Raw genomic sequence first — 16,653 nt, 5'->3', positions numbered from 1 at the left:
GAACAAAAACAGCTTGGTATTGGTATCAGGACATGAATACCAATGGAATAGAATAGAGGACACAGAGACAAATCTACATACCTATAGCCTTCTGATACTTTACAAAGATGCCTAAAATATATGTTGGAGAAAAGATAACCTTTTAAACAAATTGTGTTGGGGAAATTGAATATTCATATGTAGAAGAAAGAAACTAAATCTCTATTTCTTACCCTGCACACAAACCAACTCAAAGTGGATCAAAGACTAAGAATTATACCAGAAACTTTGCACCTCCTAGTAAAAAATATAGGAGCAACATTCTAACATGCTGAACAGATGATGTTTTAAATAAGCAGAAGAGGGAGCTGGGCACTGGGGCAGTGCCTGATGTTTTCATGTGTGACAGTCATTTGGAAAGAGGGATGGTTCCTGTAGGGAGAGGGGTGACTGAGAGCCAGGAACAAGGATTCTGCCCTGCCTCTACACCATCTGTCTAAGGATCAATGTTGTGACTTTCTCTTCTCCATTTTGAGCTTTTGGATTCTTCTGCTTCTAGTGAGATTTACCTAAACTGGTGCCTCAAGTTGTCAAGTTAAAAACCCATCTTCAAAACATTAAGTACGATGACAAATGAGGGTGAGGAGTGAGTCTAGCTGGAGGCAGGTTCTGTTCCCTCCTTATTGCTACATCAGCACCCTTCCAGCTCCTATGGTTCCTTCTTTCTTGACACTCAGCAAACACGCCAACCCAAACCTCAAGCCTTTCTTGAGACAGTTAAAAATCATTAGCCTTTATTTGACCAGACTAGCTTTACATTTTTGTCTTTCCTCTTCTCCCTTCCCTGTGTGGTCCCTTTTCGCTTCAGTTGTTTTCTTTTCCTTTTCCTGACACAGCCTCTACTGTGATGAGGCCCTTGTGTGCACTGGGGCATCATAACCTAGAGACCTGAATATATGCACTTTGACTTTGTGTATGACAGGACTGTACTTCTTGCCACCTGTGGGAATAGCACAAGCAGGGATCTTACATACTCATTGCATTCCATTTTCTTTGTACCACTAAGGATAATAAAACTCCAATCATGGAACAAAGTGATAAGAATGAATGGTAATAGTGATTTCTTCCTGTTGCTTCAAGTCACCCATAGATGACCTCACAAATCTAGATACAGATTTGTGTAAACCATCTATACACATGCAAACACACACGCGCGCGCACACACACACACACACACACACACACACCCCTCCAGCTCTAGTAGGTAAAATCATGTCTACTGTGCTCATGGTTGAAAGGATACCTGCAACCCCAGAGTTAGCCAGCATTAGGAAATGTATTTGTCTGCCAGGGAGGCTACAATAAAATATGACAGGCTGGGGAGCTTGAACAGCAGGGTCCTAGAGTCCAAAGTCAAAGTGATGGCAGGGCTGGTTTCTCTTGAGACTGCTTTCCAGGTCCTACAGTCAGCCAGAGTTCTCACTGTGCCCTCACATGGCTTCTCTGTGCACAGACACTTATTAGGTGTGCACAGACACCTATTCCTCTTCTTAAAGGGCAGCCTGATTCGATTAGAGCCCCACTGTGACTTCACTTAAACTCAATAACCTCCTGAATGGCCATATCCCAAAATATAGTCATGTTAGGGATTTAGACTTCAACATATGAATTTGGAGGGGAGCACAATTCAATTCATTTTACTCTCCTACTTACTGTTAACACCTCTCTGAGTTCCAATAACTTCCTTCCAGTGTGACCAGCTGCTCCCTAATCTTGCCCAGGGTCCGTTACCCTAATCTTGCCCAAGGGATTTTGAGCTCTCATCCCCAGTCCTGCCCTGGATTTTGCCCCATCATCTTTATTCCTGAGAAATGTCCGTTCTTAGCCCTTTAAGTCACTATTTGATTGAGATAAGTGAAATTCCTTCTGACCTCAGCCACTGTGTGTACACACTTCAAACATCCAGATGTTGCACTCTTCACAGCATAGTAATGTCCCCTCTTACAACTTCTCTCACTTACAATCCATTCTCTGACACCCTCAGTGCTTCCCAATAAGCCCTGTCACCTAAGAGAAATTTCTCCTCTCTCAGCTGTGACCCGACTCCCCTCCTCTTACTCCAATCTTCCTGTACTTCCAGTGTGCAAATTTTTCTATTCCCCACTTTTCCCATCAGTATCGCCTGCCCATGGTGATTGCTTATTTCATTCAGTCAGGCCAGCCTTTCCCCCTAGCAATACTAGCAAATTCTTTTCTTCCTACTGCACTATTTTGCCTCATCTCATCAGGAATGACAAAAAATGAAGTTCATAATGTAAGAACGGGGGAAGTGTGACTCTGGAATTTTATCTTTATCTCTTTTTACTATAATTATGCCACTTATCCACTGGAGATAATTTCTGAAAACCCTAGTGAATGCCTGAAACTGTGAAGTATATCAAACTCTAGATAAACTGTTTTTTCCTATACATACATATCTATGATTTTTTTTGTAAACTAGATACAGTAAGAAATTTGTAACTGATAATACAATAGCATAGTTATAACAATATACTGAAATAATAGTTATGCCAAGGCAATCTCTAATCTCTCTCTCCTTCTTGCTCCTTCTCTAAGTATCTTATGATACAGTACTCACTCTTTTCTCTTGTGATGATATAGCACAATGATGATATGATGAGATGAGATGAAGTGAATGATGTAGATATTGTGATGTTGCACCGGTTATTGTGTAAGGGTTACTAGAATACAAGCACTGTAATACTGAGATAGCCCATCAGATAACCTGGAGCGATTAATAATAACCTAATGAGTGACTAATGGAGGGTAGTGTATACAGAATCAATATTCTGGATAAAGGGATGATTCATGTCCTGGTTGAGTTGGAACAGAACAGTGTGAGATTTTATCATTCTACTCAGAATATTATGTAACTTAGGACATACAAATTGTTTATTTCATTAATTTTTCATTTAATATTTTTTAGTGAGGGGGCACTGGGATTGAACTCAGAGGCACTAAACCACTAGTCACATCCCCAGCCCTATTTTGTATTTATTTAGAGACAGGGCCTCACTGAGTTGCTTAGTGCCTTGCTTTTGCTGAGGCTGACTTTGAACTCGTAATCTTCCTGCCTCAGTCTCCCCAGGCACTGGAATTACAGGCATGTGCCACTGCTCCCAGCTCACTTAATATTTTTGTACCCTGAATAATTGGGTAACTTAAGCCACAAAACGGGAAACTGGATAAGGGGCTACTGCACACACTCTCTCTATTAATCTGTTTTCTATTACTATGACAAAATACCTGAGACTGGATAATTATAAGGAAAATGGGAAAATGAAAGCTGAAAGCCAAAACAGCATAATGCTAGTTCTGGTGAGAACACCATTGACTGCATCCCCTCCTAGCACATCATGGTGGGAGTACACGTAGAAAGGCAGAGGTTATATGATAAGACAGGAAGTCAGACTATGGAGAGAGATCAGTTTCTGCCTGTTAAAGTTCCACTGTATTTCAACCTTATCTCACTGAAGATGAAGTGCCTAGCACAGGAACCTATGGGGAATATACTCAAACTATACCCAAACCATGGCACTCTCTGTGGAAATAATAGGGTTTATTTGGGTATTAAGTTTACGTGCTAGTTTTTGTTTCCTTATTTTTTTCTTCATGAAAATAAAAGTTTAAAAATAAACAAGATATAAAACATGTCTAAGTTGAGAGTGAGAAAATTGACACTGTAATAACTCAAGAAAATGGTCTGAAAGCTATAGTAAACTCTGATTCCCATTTAAGTGCTAAACCTAATCCTCACCTTTTCTCAATCTCATGACATATACTCCATTTCAGGGCTGCCTCCAATAACATCAATAAATTTCAAAACTCTTCCAACTCATTTCCCCCCATTATATCTAACCTATTCAGTCTAAAACACAAATCTGAACTTATTATACTCCTTCTTATAAGTGCCATTAACTACCATTTATTTATTTGAGTTTTTAAGAATTTGTTCTAATTAGTTATGCATGACAGTAGAATGCATTTTGATACATCATACATAAATAGAGTGTAACTTCTTGTTCTTCTGGTTGTACATGGTGTAGAATCCCTCCAGTCATGTAATCTCATATGTACACACAGTAATAATGTCTGATTCATTCTACAATGCTTCCTACCCTCATACCCACTCCCTTCCCTCACTGCTCTCTACCTAATCTAAAGTACCTGTATTTTTTCCTACCACCCCACCCTTATTGTGAATTAGCTTTTGTGTATCAGAAAAAATTTTGGTCTTTGGTGTTTGGGGATTGGCTTATTTTTCTTAGCATGATATTCTCCAGCTCCATCCATTTACCAGCAAATGCCATCATTTCATTCTTCTCAAAGACTGAATAATAGTCCTTTGTGTATATATACCATATTCTCTCTATCCATTCATCTGTTGAAGGGTACCTGGGTTGGTACCCTAGTTTGGCTATTGTGAATTGAGTTGCTATAAATTACTGATGTGGCTGCATTCCTGTAGTAATCTGATTTTAAGTCCTTTGGGTATAAACCAAGGAGTGGAAGAGCTCGGTAAAATGGGGGTTCCATTCCAAGTTTTCTGAGGAATCTCCATACTGCTTTCCATAGTGGTTGTACCAATTTGCAGTCCCACCAGCAATGTATGAGTGTACCTTTGTCCCCACACCTTGGTCAACATTTATTGTTGTTTGTTTTCTTGATAATTGCCATTCTGACTGGAGTGAGATGAAATCTTAGAGTAGTTTGATTTGCATTTCTCTAATTGCTAGACATGTTGAATTTTTTTAAATATATTTGTTGATCAACTGTATTTCTTCTTCTGTGAACTGTCTGTTCAGTTACTTTGTCCATTTATTGATTGGTTTATTTGCTTTTTTGGCGTTAAAGTTGTTTGAGATCTTTATATATCCTGGAGATTAATGCTCTATCTGAGATGCATGTGATAAATATTTTTTCCCATTCTGTAGGTTCTCTCTTTACATTATTGATATTTCTTTTGCTGAAAAGAAGGGTTTTGTTTTGTGTGTGTATGTTTTTTAAAATCCATCTCGTATATTGATTCTTGGCTTTACTTCTTGCACTTTAGGAGTCTTATTAAGGAAGTCAATTCCTAAGCAGACATGGTGAAGATTTGGGCCTACTTATATTAGGCACACAGTCTCTGTTCTAGTGTCTAAGTCTTTGATCCACTTTGAGTTGAGTTTCATGCAGGGTGAGAAATAGGGGTTTAATTTTATTTTGCTACATATGAATTTCCAGTTTTCCCAGCACCATTTGTTAAATAGGCTATCTTTGCTCCAATGAATGTTTTTGACACCTTTGTCTAGTATGAGATAATTGTGTTTATGTGGGTTTGTCTTTGAGTCTTCTATTCTGTACCATTGGTTTGTGTGTCTGTTTTGGTGCCAATACCATGCTGGTTTTGTTACTATTGCTCTGTAATATAGTTTAAGGTCTGGTATTATGATGATTCCTGCTTTACTTTTCTTGCTAAGGATTGCTTTGGCTATTCAGCTTTCATTTATTTTTTAAGCAAAGAACAAATTTCTCAGTTTGAATTCAACCCTACCATCTCCATCAATAACGTTCATTATCCTGCTATTACATTCCTGCTTTTCAAAGGAATTACTCACTGCTGCTTCAAAATGTCCTGCAGTTTTTTCCTTCATTTTTATATACTATATACTGACTGGATGTGTTTTACATATGTGTAAATGTAATAAGATTACCTACCATTGAAGCTAGTTCAAACTCCATCTCTTTCATTATATTTTTTTTGATCATCACAATCAAACCTTTTACATATCAGCTTTTATTGAAAATTACCTTACTATAGAATTTTTAATTAGAATTTTTTCTTGACTTTTCACTTTTCTTTTAACCAACTAGATTTGGACCAGACATCTACTAAATGCAAGTAATTGACATAAAGCAATAGTACAAAACTTTTGTCTTTGTAGTTATTTGTCTGAGTTAGGGAAAGTCTCTCAGATAGTATAGCATTTAGCTATAAGATTTCATTAATTCGTTTAATCAACATCACCTAATAAATACATCCAAATTTACAGGGACCCTGAGAAGTTGGGAAGAAGGCACAAAGGAGTAACTCAAGAAATGTTTGCTTAATTAATCTGTCAACATAAATATAGTTTTTTAAAAGCATTTTATGGAAGATAGATAATGAATAAATAAACCAGACTCTGATTCCATCCTCAACATACTAATAATATCGTGAGGGAGGCTGGTATGTATACAACAACAAGGGGAAGGAAGAGAGACAAGATGTTGGTGGAGAACTGAGGTAAACCGTGTTGTTTAATGGTGGCAGAATACAAACTCAATGCTCTGGTCAGATCTTCGCCATAAAGGTGTGAGAGAGATCTTCTGTACATGTCTGTCCCAAAGTAGGCTTTCTGATTAATAGTGTTCTCTGCAACATTAGCTAGATTTGAATGTGGTCATATACCAAACACGGTCAGCCTCTAGTTTTTTCTGGGAAACTGACCTTAGGTGAGGACTGCCCCCTCCACTTCTGTTTCTGAAAAAGTTACCTGAGTTCTTTCTTCACTTACTCAGTCAATGATACAAAAAAGGATAACCAGGCCTATAAATAAGCCATGATTTCCTTCTTTGTAGAAAGACCCTCTACCAGTGCTCTAAGTTCCACAAGATATGATTCTATTGCATCTTCTGTGTGGCCTGCAAGATGGGTCTCCCTAGGGGAGTGTGTGAGAAGGGAACTACAGGTATTTTTAAGAATGGTTGAACTGGACTGGGGAGCACAGGAAGGTTGGAACTAGGACCTGTAAAGAATTATATGCTGGATAATGACAGAACTGTATCTACCTGTGGAGTCATATTTTTGTTGTTTCTTGTCTTTTCAGACTCAGGTTCATGATACAAAATATGGAATGTGCACCCATAGAAATCCCAAAGAGCAGAGAAGCTGAGGTCATCAGCCATAGGAAACCAAAGCCCATACCTCTTTTCTAATCTGTAATATACAAACTTCATAAGATAAACACCTGACTTAGAAACAAACTTTCATTAGGAAGGTAGGTAAATTGGTAGAGAACTTACGACATTTGTGTTCATCAGAATATTTAAAGATGGATAATTCTCAGTATAGCAGAAAAATTTTATGTTCTATATTTATAACCAGATTTTGTAAAAATGACTCAATTCAGAAATAAAATATTTTTCACTGAAATAAATATTAAATAGCAAAGAAACACAACATTTAATAATAGAAGTTGTCGTCATATTAAGAAGAGATGTTTAGGAGCGATAAAACTTCAGTTAGAGTAATTAGGAAATAAATTGCCTGAGATTTTATACTTACATATCCAATGTTTTTTATATTCCTGTAGAAAAAGTTTTAATTCCCCAATAGAAAAGATATCATTAAACTCATAAGATTATAATTAATATGTTAACATGTCAGATATTTCTCTAGTTCACTTTGAAAATGTTAGCAATATCATCACTATACTTAATTTAAGGGAGATTTGTAGTTTGAAAATATGCTACTCATAAAAAGAGTTTTGAGGAAAATTAGCTCAAAATGGGTCAAAGACCAAGGACACAGAAATTAGACCAGAAACTGTGCAACTCCTAGAAGAAAACATATCATGTCAACATTCCAACATATAGGTACAGGCAAAGACTTTCTCAGTAGGACCACTAAAGCTCAGGAAATAATGCCAGGAGTTAATAAATAGGAGGGCATTAAATTACAAACTTCTGTAGAGCAAAGGAAACAATTAAGAGTGGGAGGGAGAACCTACAGAATGGGAAAAAGTCTGCTAGCTACTCTCTGATAGAGGGTGATATCCAGAATATATAAAAACTCAAAAATCTTAACAACCCTAAACAAATAACCCAATTAATAAGTGTGCAAATAAACTAAACATACACTTCTCAAAGAAGAAATACAAATGGCCAACAAATATATGAAAAAAAAGTTCAACATGATTAGCAATTAGGGAAATGCAAATCAATACACTAAGATTTCATCTCACTCCAGTCAGAATGGCAATTATCAAGAATACAAATTATAAATTCTAGAAAGACTGTGGAGAAAAAGGAACACTTTATACTGTGGGTGGGATTGTAAGTTAGTACAACCACTGTGGAAATCACTATGAAAAGACTAGGTATTGGGCCAGGGTTATAGCTCAGTGATAGAGTGCTTGCCTAGCATGTGTGAGGCACTGGGTTGGATCCTCAGCACCACATACAAATAAATAAATAAAATAAAGGTATTGTGTCTATCTACAACTAAAAAAAGGAAAGGAAAAGAAAAGAAAAAAGACTAGGCATGGAACCACCATATAACCAGCTATGCCACTTTAGGTATTTAGCCTAAAGAATTAAAGTCATCACACTACAGTAATGTATGCATACCTATGCTTATAGCAGCATAATTCACAATAGCCAAACCAACCTAGGTATTCATCAACAGATGGAACCAGCCTAGGTATCCATCAACAGATGAATGACTAAAGAAAATGTGGTATATATACGCTATGAAACTTTATTTAGCCATAAAAAAAAATGAGATGGTTAGAACTAGAGACCATTATGTTAAGTGTAATAAACCAACTCAGAAGGTCAAGGGTTGTATGTTTTCTCTTATATGCAGAAGCTAGAGAGGAAAAAGGAAAAGAAAGGTGTGTGTGTGGGGGGATTCTCATGAAAATCAAAGGGAAATCTAGAGAACAGGGACAAGTAGAGGGAGGAGAGGGAAATGGAAGGTACTGGGGAAGGATATTGATCAAAATACATTGTTATATTGTGCACATGTATAAATATGTAAAAACAAATCATTATGTACAACTGTAATGAACCAATAATAAGTATGAAAAAATTAGAACTCTTCACTGAGATGGCTATGAAAGTTTTGTGATAGATGTGTTACATTATATATGTATATATAAATATGTAAAGGCAATGGGTTAATTTCCTTTATAATTTTTCTCTAAGCTAGTTTTGTATTTAACCTACTAAAATCAATATGTAGACAGAAATTTCCTGTTTTATAAATATGCGTATTTTAATTTTTTTCTACTTGATATTGAACATCTTAAAAATCACCTTAAAGAAAAGTTATTAAACTTAGCACTTTTTAATATGTCTTGATATAATTATGTGGTATTTTAAATTATTAAACAAGAACAGGGTAATGTATTTTTTTTGAATGTTAAAAATATCATAAGTTAAAATACTTTGCCAGAAAATCCACAGTGTGTCAAGGTAATAAAGATGAAATGTCAACTTTAAGATTTGTATAGTAACACTGATCTCAGCTGGTTCTTTGCTATTAATTAAGTTGTTATTTAATGGTAATTGGAGTGAAGTTCTTCGCTATGAAAATCACCCTTATGTTTATTTTTTTTCCACATCAAAAGAATATTTTTCAAAAAATTACAAGCAGAAATGAGATAGATCTTGAGCTTGAGTCTGGATACAGGAGATGATCTAAGAGGAAAAAAGAGAAAACATGCAAAAGGAGACTCCATGGATAATGGAATAAAATTGAGGGAAAATATCTGCAACGGAGATGCATACCTGGTAGGTCAACAGGACTGGAAACATGCAGGTGAAGCAGTGGTAGCATTTTAAATTAAACTGTGAGCCCTTCTTATAATCTGCAGTTTCAGTCTTATGTAAGAAGTGAAATAAAGTGTATTATAAAATAGGAACGATGGAAAAGAAAAGAGGTTATTTGGGCAATTTCAAAGAAATAAAAAAGAGGACAACAAAGGACAAAGATGTAGGATAACAAGTATGAAGAAGAGCTAATGGCATGCATGAGCACTAAACGAAACCCCAAACTGAGTAGGACATAGTAGCATCAGAGAACATAGGATTGCATAATAAAGAATTTGGCCTTGCTCACAAAAGGGTCTGGCCTTTGCCCCTGGCTTCTGGGACAGAGTTCATGTTTTTCCTGATAGGAGTGTCTTTGTTTAGATCAGGGGATGGACACACCAGATTTTAGAATAGGACTTGTCATACCTGACAGTTGAGGATAAGGGCTGGCCATACCAGAAAGACCAACCATGTGATTTAGGGTGGGGGCTTTATGTTACTAGTTGTCAATTGACCTGGAGTCTGGGTTCAACAATGTGGGCAATTAATTAATCAATTAGTCATGCTTATGTCATGAGGCTCTAATAAAATCTCTGGACACAGTTGTTTATGGGACATCCCTGGTTGGCAATGCTCCAGGTGTATTGTTGTACGTTGGTGCCACACAGAAAAAATGTCCTGATTCTACAGGAACAGGATAAAGTAAGCTTTGACCTACACCTGCCCTGTGTCTCTTTTTGACTGATTTCAATCTGTATCTTTTCCTGTAATAAATTATAAACATGAGTAAAATAGCTTTCAGTGAGGTCTGTGAATTCTTCTAGAAAATCATGGAAACTGACAGTAGGTGGTAAGAACCCCTGAATTTGCATGCAGTCTGTGTCTGAATATGGGCATTCTTATGAAGGACTGTGGTTTTGATCCTAGTAGTTCAGCTAACTTCAGGTAGGGATTATTACTGGATATGTAATGTAGTATAAGGTATCAGCTTAGGAAATGAGCATGTGGGTAACTTAAGTATCGGTTAAAAGTAAAAAGAATAGGCGACAAACACCCAGAATGTGAACTTAGAAAAGAGCAGGTGAGCAAATTGGGTTGTAAATGATGTCCCTGGGAAAGGCTGGGAACAATTTTAAGAGTCTGAGAAAGGCTGAAGAATAGAATTCACTAAAAGTTTTGATAGAACTAAAGGAGCAAGTGACAGCTGGCTAATAAGCAATTAAAGAAATTTTTTTCCTATGATGATAGAAGTACTTAAGGACAGGGTCTGCAGATTGGTAGGGAGTCTCAGAACAACTCCATGTGGGCAAGGGCAAGCTATAATAGGTGCAGAACATCTTAGAAGGAGATTAAAAAATAAAGTTAAAGAAGTGAGCAGAATGGAAAAGGTGGAATGCACATAAGTGGATTAAATAGCAGACAAGATGTGATCATTTCAGGAGAGGGATGTGGTTTATGCTTAGGAGTAGCTGGGATCAGTTTGTACCTGGAAGTAAAGAATAGTGAAGAGTAAAAGTACCCTGTGTACTGGAGAAGGCATGCAGCTCTGACCAATAGTAGTGGACAAGCACAGAGCAACTGGAGAGAGCCAGTCCACTGAAGCTGGAAGAGCCAAGAGGGACAAGCCTCCTTAAAATCAGCTCTGGGAAGATGAACAGCACTTATGAAGGACAGAAGTTGATGTAATAAGGACAGCAGAGGACAGACATCTGTCTACAAAGAAACAGGTGGGGAACAAAGAAGAGGAAACTGTGGATGAGGGGAACCTGGGGATAGAGGGAGACCATGAGAGTCCCAGAAATTCCAACCTAAGTGCGAAGCTTTTCTCCATAAGATGACGACTGGGGAAAATGAGGAAATAAAAGCTGTTGAAATGAAGGAGTCAGAAACTGAACAAGAGCCACAAAAGAGACCGAATGATGGGAGTAATAAATAAAGCAGGAATGTATGATGAAAGAAAGAGGGTGAGAACACAGAGGAGGGAGCGGGGAGAGGAGGCGTGAGTGTTGAGGAACGCAGGAGTGGGAAATTGAGGTCATAGCCCAGATACTAATAGAAGCCTGAAGGGAGTATTAACCTAAATGAGAGGAGGAAGTGGGAGCCATGGTCAAGGCCATGGAAACATTCCTTGTCCTAGAGGTGAAACAGCCCCAGAGGCTCCCTTCCTGCTGTTACTTCCTCAGCAACCTCATTCCTTGTTTTTATCATTCTGCACCCTTTGCTGAAGATTTGCTGGAATGGGGACCCTTGACTTGATCTAAACATTGGTCCTCAAGTGTTTTTAAGTGTGTATTAGAATCACCTGGAGAATTAATATAGAACGTGAAAGCCCGCACTCATTAAAACAAGATAAACATGGGTCTTTTTTATATTTTTACCAAGTTCCCCAAGTAGTTTTGGTACTGACCAAAGTTTGAGAAGTCATTGATTTAGAAAGATAATGTGGAAGATAAAACTTAGAAATTATCCCATACCAACAGGATGGGAAATAGAAGGGACTCCATTCATTAAGTGGAAGTAACTTAAATAAAGATAGAAAGGACAAAAAGAAGCCACCGCAATAAACTGACTGCAAATTGAGAGCTGGTAGGTAAATCCCGGGCCTGGAACAGGTGGTAGGTTAGAGAAAGAATTTACACATAGGCTTCTTGCTCATGAAATGATCAATGGACTGCTAACTTGGTGTGGGGCTGCCGTAGATTTCCTATCATCTTGTCTTAACTCTTCTTGCTCCATCAGGAAAGGTCAGGCTGAAAAGTTTTGTTATACATGCTGATGGTAAGGTGAGGATATTCACAGATCAGACCCTAACCTATGACATCTCAGACTTTCCAGCTGAATTCCTTTAAAATTCAGGTATTTGTTCTTACTTTGAGAAGTCTTGTAAGCTCTATTGGCTTCTAAGATGTTACCTTGCTCTTTAATTAAGAGATAATGATTTCTATTACCATTTTAGAAAATTGGAACATCCCTGCAAAATAATTCAAATAATAGCTATACTCTACAGTTTTTCTACTGCTTTTCTTCCAACAACCTTTATTTCCATTTCATTGTAGCATTTCTACAATTTAGATTTTGTCATCACCCAAGATTGTTCATTTTCAAACTTTCCTGCTCCCTGATCTCTATCCTCCCTTTGCTTATTATTCTTTCCTTCCTGCCTGGGTCTCATGCTCTGCCATGTCTAGATATGCTACTGGACCTCTCTTAATTTCAATTGGCCTGTATAATATGCCTCACCTTCTGAAATTGGAATATATTTAGTTTTCTTTTCCTCATCTAAATTTCCAGTATTTGAAATTGGCCTGGAGGAACTCACACCTTGGCCTTGCTACATAAATCCTTCTGTTTTCTTCCCTGACATGGAACATCAAGGGCAGACAGGAATCCTTTTATTTAATATGTCTCTCTCTCTTTCTTTACCTACAACTAATGATATTTCCATGTACTATGTTTAGACTTTCTTTTTTCATGATTATCAACTATCCAATTATCTCACATGTTTATTATTCTCTGTGTAACGTGTCAACTCTTCCTGGAAGAGAACCTCCATGATAAACTGTCATGAAAGTTTTTACCTCAAAACACTGGGGATTGTTCAACCATTCACACTTACCTCTGCCTATCAATCTATCTGACAGGCATCTGCTTCTTCCTAACTGGTCCTATAATCCTCCCAGCACTACTATGTGATATATACTTTACTGAACCTATCTTAGAGAGAAAGTAACTGGGGTTGGAGAATTAAATGTATTTGTTGCTGTATTGCACTACTACAAATGAGTGGATCTAGGAATTAACTCCAAAGTCTCTGTTTTCAGTTCTGTGACCATCACCCTTCATTCTAGAATACTATTCCTTCCTTTGTTTTCAGATGTTACCCTCCAGCAATTCTCTTGTCCTCATTCTGTCACTAGTTGCTCAGTTGTCACTTTCCTGGCCTGCACTTTCAATCTTTTTTTCTTGTGCTTATCTGTAAAAATGAGCACCATTAGCCTCTTCAAAATACTGCCTCCCAACTCTCAGAATCCATGCTTTGTGGGTGGAGGACCCTCCTTGCAAATGTAACTTGCCATTCAAACTCCAATTCAGAGCTCATTGATGACTTCAACAAAGTATGTAATAAATATTTCTTTTTCTTTTTACTTTTTTTGTACCAGGGATTGAACCCAGGGGTGCTTAAACACTGAGTCACATCCCCAATCATTTTTGTATTTTTATTTTGTGACAGGGTCTCACTGAGTTCCTTAGGGCCTCGCTAAATTGCTGAGACTGGCTTTGAACTCTCCATCCTCCTGCCTCAGCCTCCCAAGCTGCTGGGATTACAGGTGTGCAACACTGTGCCTGACTGTATTAAGTATTTCTGGAAATAAGATAGGAAAGGATCTTTTCCATCTCTAACCTTTTACATTGAGGCAATAATTGCTGCCAGTTCTGTCTCCCAGTGTCCCTCTTTTTAATTTTTTTTCACTCAGTAATCAAGATACAATTTCATCCATTTGTGCAGTCACTTCCCAAGTACTTGTCTTCATGTGTTCTCTTTTCTATCAAAAGAATACCTATGCGTCTGATGTGATTTCACATGGAGAATTTTAGAGCTCGCTAATGGTGCAGAATTGAAGGTTAATTTTGAAAATACAGTGTCACTTTCGTCATTCTGTACAAAAGTAAAAACTTAATATCTTGAGCTTGCTGAAATCACTTTAAAATACCATTTTCTAAAATTCGTGTAAATATTCTCTGTGATATTGTCTTTTAAAACCTGGGCATTATTTAAATAAAACAACACAAGGAATTTTTAAAATTCATTATTTTTAAAATACCTTACTAAATACATTAAAAATTTTTAAAATACATTATTCCCTGGGGCAGCATTGTTGTCAACAGGTTAGATAAGTTAATTAGCAAGGAGTGTATTGACACTGTTAATAGCTACAAGAAAGTGTATTTTCAAAACACTCATGACAGTGTTTCCTATGGGCAACTGCTATTTAACTCAATATTTATAGTTGCAGAAAAATGAAAATTATAAATTTAATAGCAATTAACTGAATTAATCTCCCGTAAGCATGTTTTCAGTAAGATTTTATTTTTGTACTTATTTAATGAAATTAATTTTATGTCTGAATTTAATAGTAAATGTTGAGCTTGTACTTTTAATGATATTTTATCATTTAATTTTTTAATAATTTATTTCATTATCTTTTGCAAAATATTGGTCTCCAAAGGTTTGGAACAGGAGAAAAATGGCCATTAAACACATGTGGTCATTTGCTGGAGTGTTTGGTGACTATGCTCCTCTACATGGAGTCACGGAAAACCAAAAGGAAGAATCAATTTTTTGAACCTTGTGACTGAGAAACTGAAGCTCCATGGACTGAAATGGGAACAGCTGGGAGAGAATCTGGCCCGTGGGAAGAGATGTATAGTTGCATGTATTTGTGGTGTACAACATGGTGTTTTACTTACTTAGTTATTTTGTAAGTTGGGTTCTCAATTTTTTTCTCTTTTCACGTTTTTAAAATTGGTGCATTACAGACGTACACGATGAGGGCATTTGTTGTGACATATTTGTATATGCACACAATATAAGAATAGAATTTGTTCAATATCACTCCCTAGGACTTCCCCCTTCCTTCACTTTCCTTCCCTCTACTGATCTCCCTTTGATTTCCATGAGACACCCCCCTTCCCACCTTTCTTTTCCTTTTTCCTGTCTTAATTCTACATATGAGAGAAAACATACATTCCTCTTGACCTTTTGAGTTTGACTTGTTTCTTAGTGGTTATAATATTTGACATCGACTACTGACCACTGAAGATGCTGAGGTGAACCTTGCTTAGACAACAAGCCAAAAAATGTCTTGGGACCATTTGTGTCTTTCAGGGAAGAACATATTTAAAAAACCCAAAAAGCAAAACAAAACAAAAACAAAACAAAAACACCACAACACTTATCATTTTTTTTTTATTGAATATAGTAAGCTTGCCTTCTTCTTTCTTTTTTTTTTAATTTATTTTTATTGTAAACAAATGGGATACATGTTGTTTCTCTGGTTGTACATGGAGTAAAGGCATACCATTTGTGTAATCATACATTTACAAAGGGTAATGTTGTTTGATTCATTCTGTTATTTTTTCCCTTCCCCCCATTCCTCCCACCCCTCTTTTCCCTCTATACAGTCCCTCCTTCCTCCATTCTTGCCCCCTCCCCCCCATTATGTGTCATCATCTGCTTATCAGCAAGATCATTCTTCCTTTGGTTTTTTTGAGATTGGCTTATCTCACTTAGCATAATATTCTCCAATTTCATCCATTTGCCTGCAAATGCCATAATTTTATTATTTTTTATGACTGAGTAATATTCCATTGTATAAATATACCACAGTTTCTTTATCCATTCATCAATTGAAGGGCATCTAGGTTGGTTCCACAATCTGGCTATTGTGAATTGAGCAGCTGTGAACATTGATGTAGCTGCATCACTGTAGTATGCAGATTTTAAGTCCTTTGGGTATAGGCCAAGGAATGGGATAGCTGGGTCAAATGGTGGTTCCATTCCAAGTTTTCTAAGGAATCTCCACACTGCTTTCCAGAGTGGCTGCACTAATTTGCAACCCTATCAGCAATGTATGAGTGTACCTTTTTCCCCACTTCCTCGCCAACACCTATTGTTGGTTGTATTCTTGATAAACGCCATTTTAATTGGGGTGAGATGGAATCTTAGTGTAGTTTTGATTTGCATTTCTCTTATTACTTATCTTTCTTAAAGACTTCTCTAAGGGCTCTAAACAAGTGCTTCTCAAATTATAATGTGCATTAAAAACCCCTGTGGATCTTGATAAAATGCAGAATCTGACCCAGTATGTCTAAAATGAGATGGTAATTCTGTATTTTTAACCAACAAAGAGTATACAAGGGCCTGGAAAGTCTGTGGGTAGATGCCTTGGTATTTATAGATAAACGATGTCCCGGAATCATATCTAGTACAAGTTCAAGTTTTCAAAGTGTTGAAGGAATAGCCCTTTAACGGCTTTTAATCCCATTTAGAAA

This window comes from Sciurus carolinensis, chromosome 6 (assembly GCF_902686445.1).
Source record: "Sciurus carolinensis chromosome 6, mSciCar1.2, whole genome shotgun sequence".
Taxonomy (NCBI): Eukaryota; Metazoa; Chordata; class Mammalia; order Rodentia; family Sciuridae; genus Sciurus; species Sciurus carolinensis.
The sequence above is the reverse complement of the archived record's forward strand: the minus strand, read 5'-3'. Positions refer to the sequence as shown.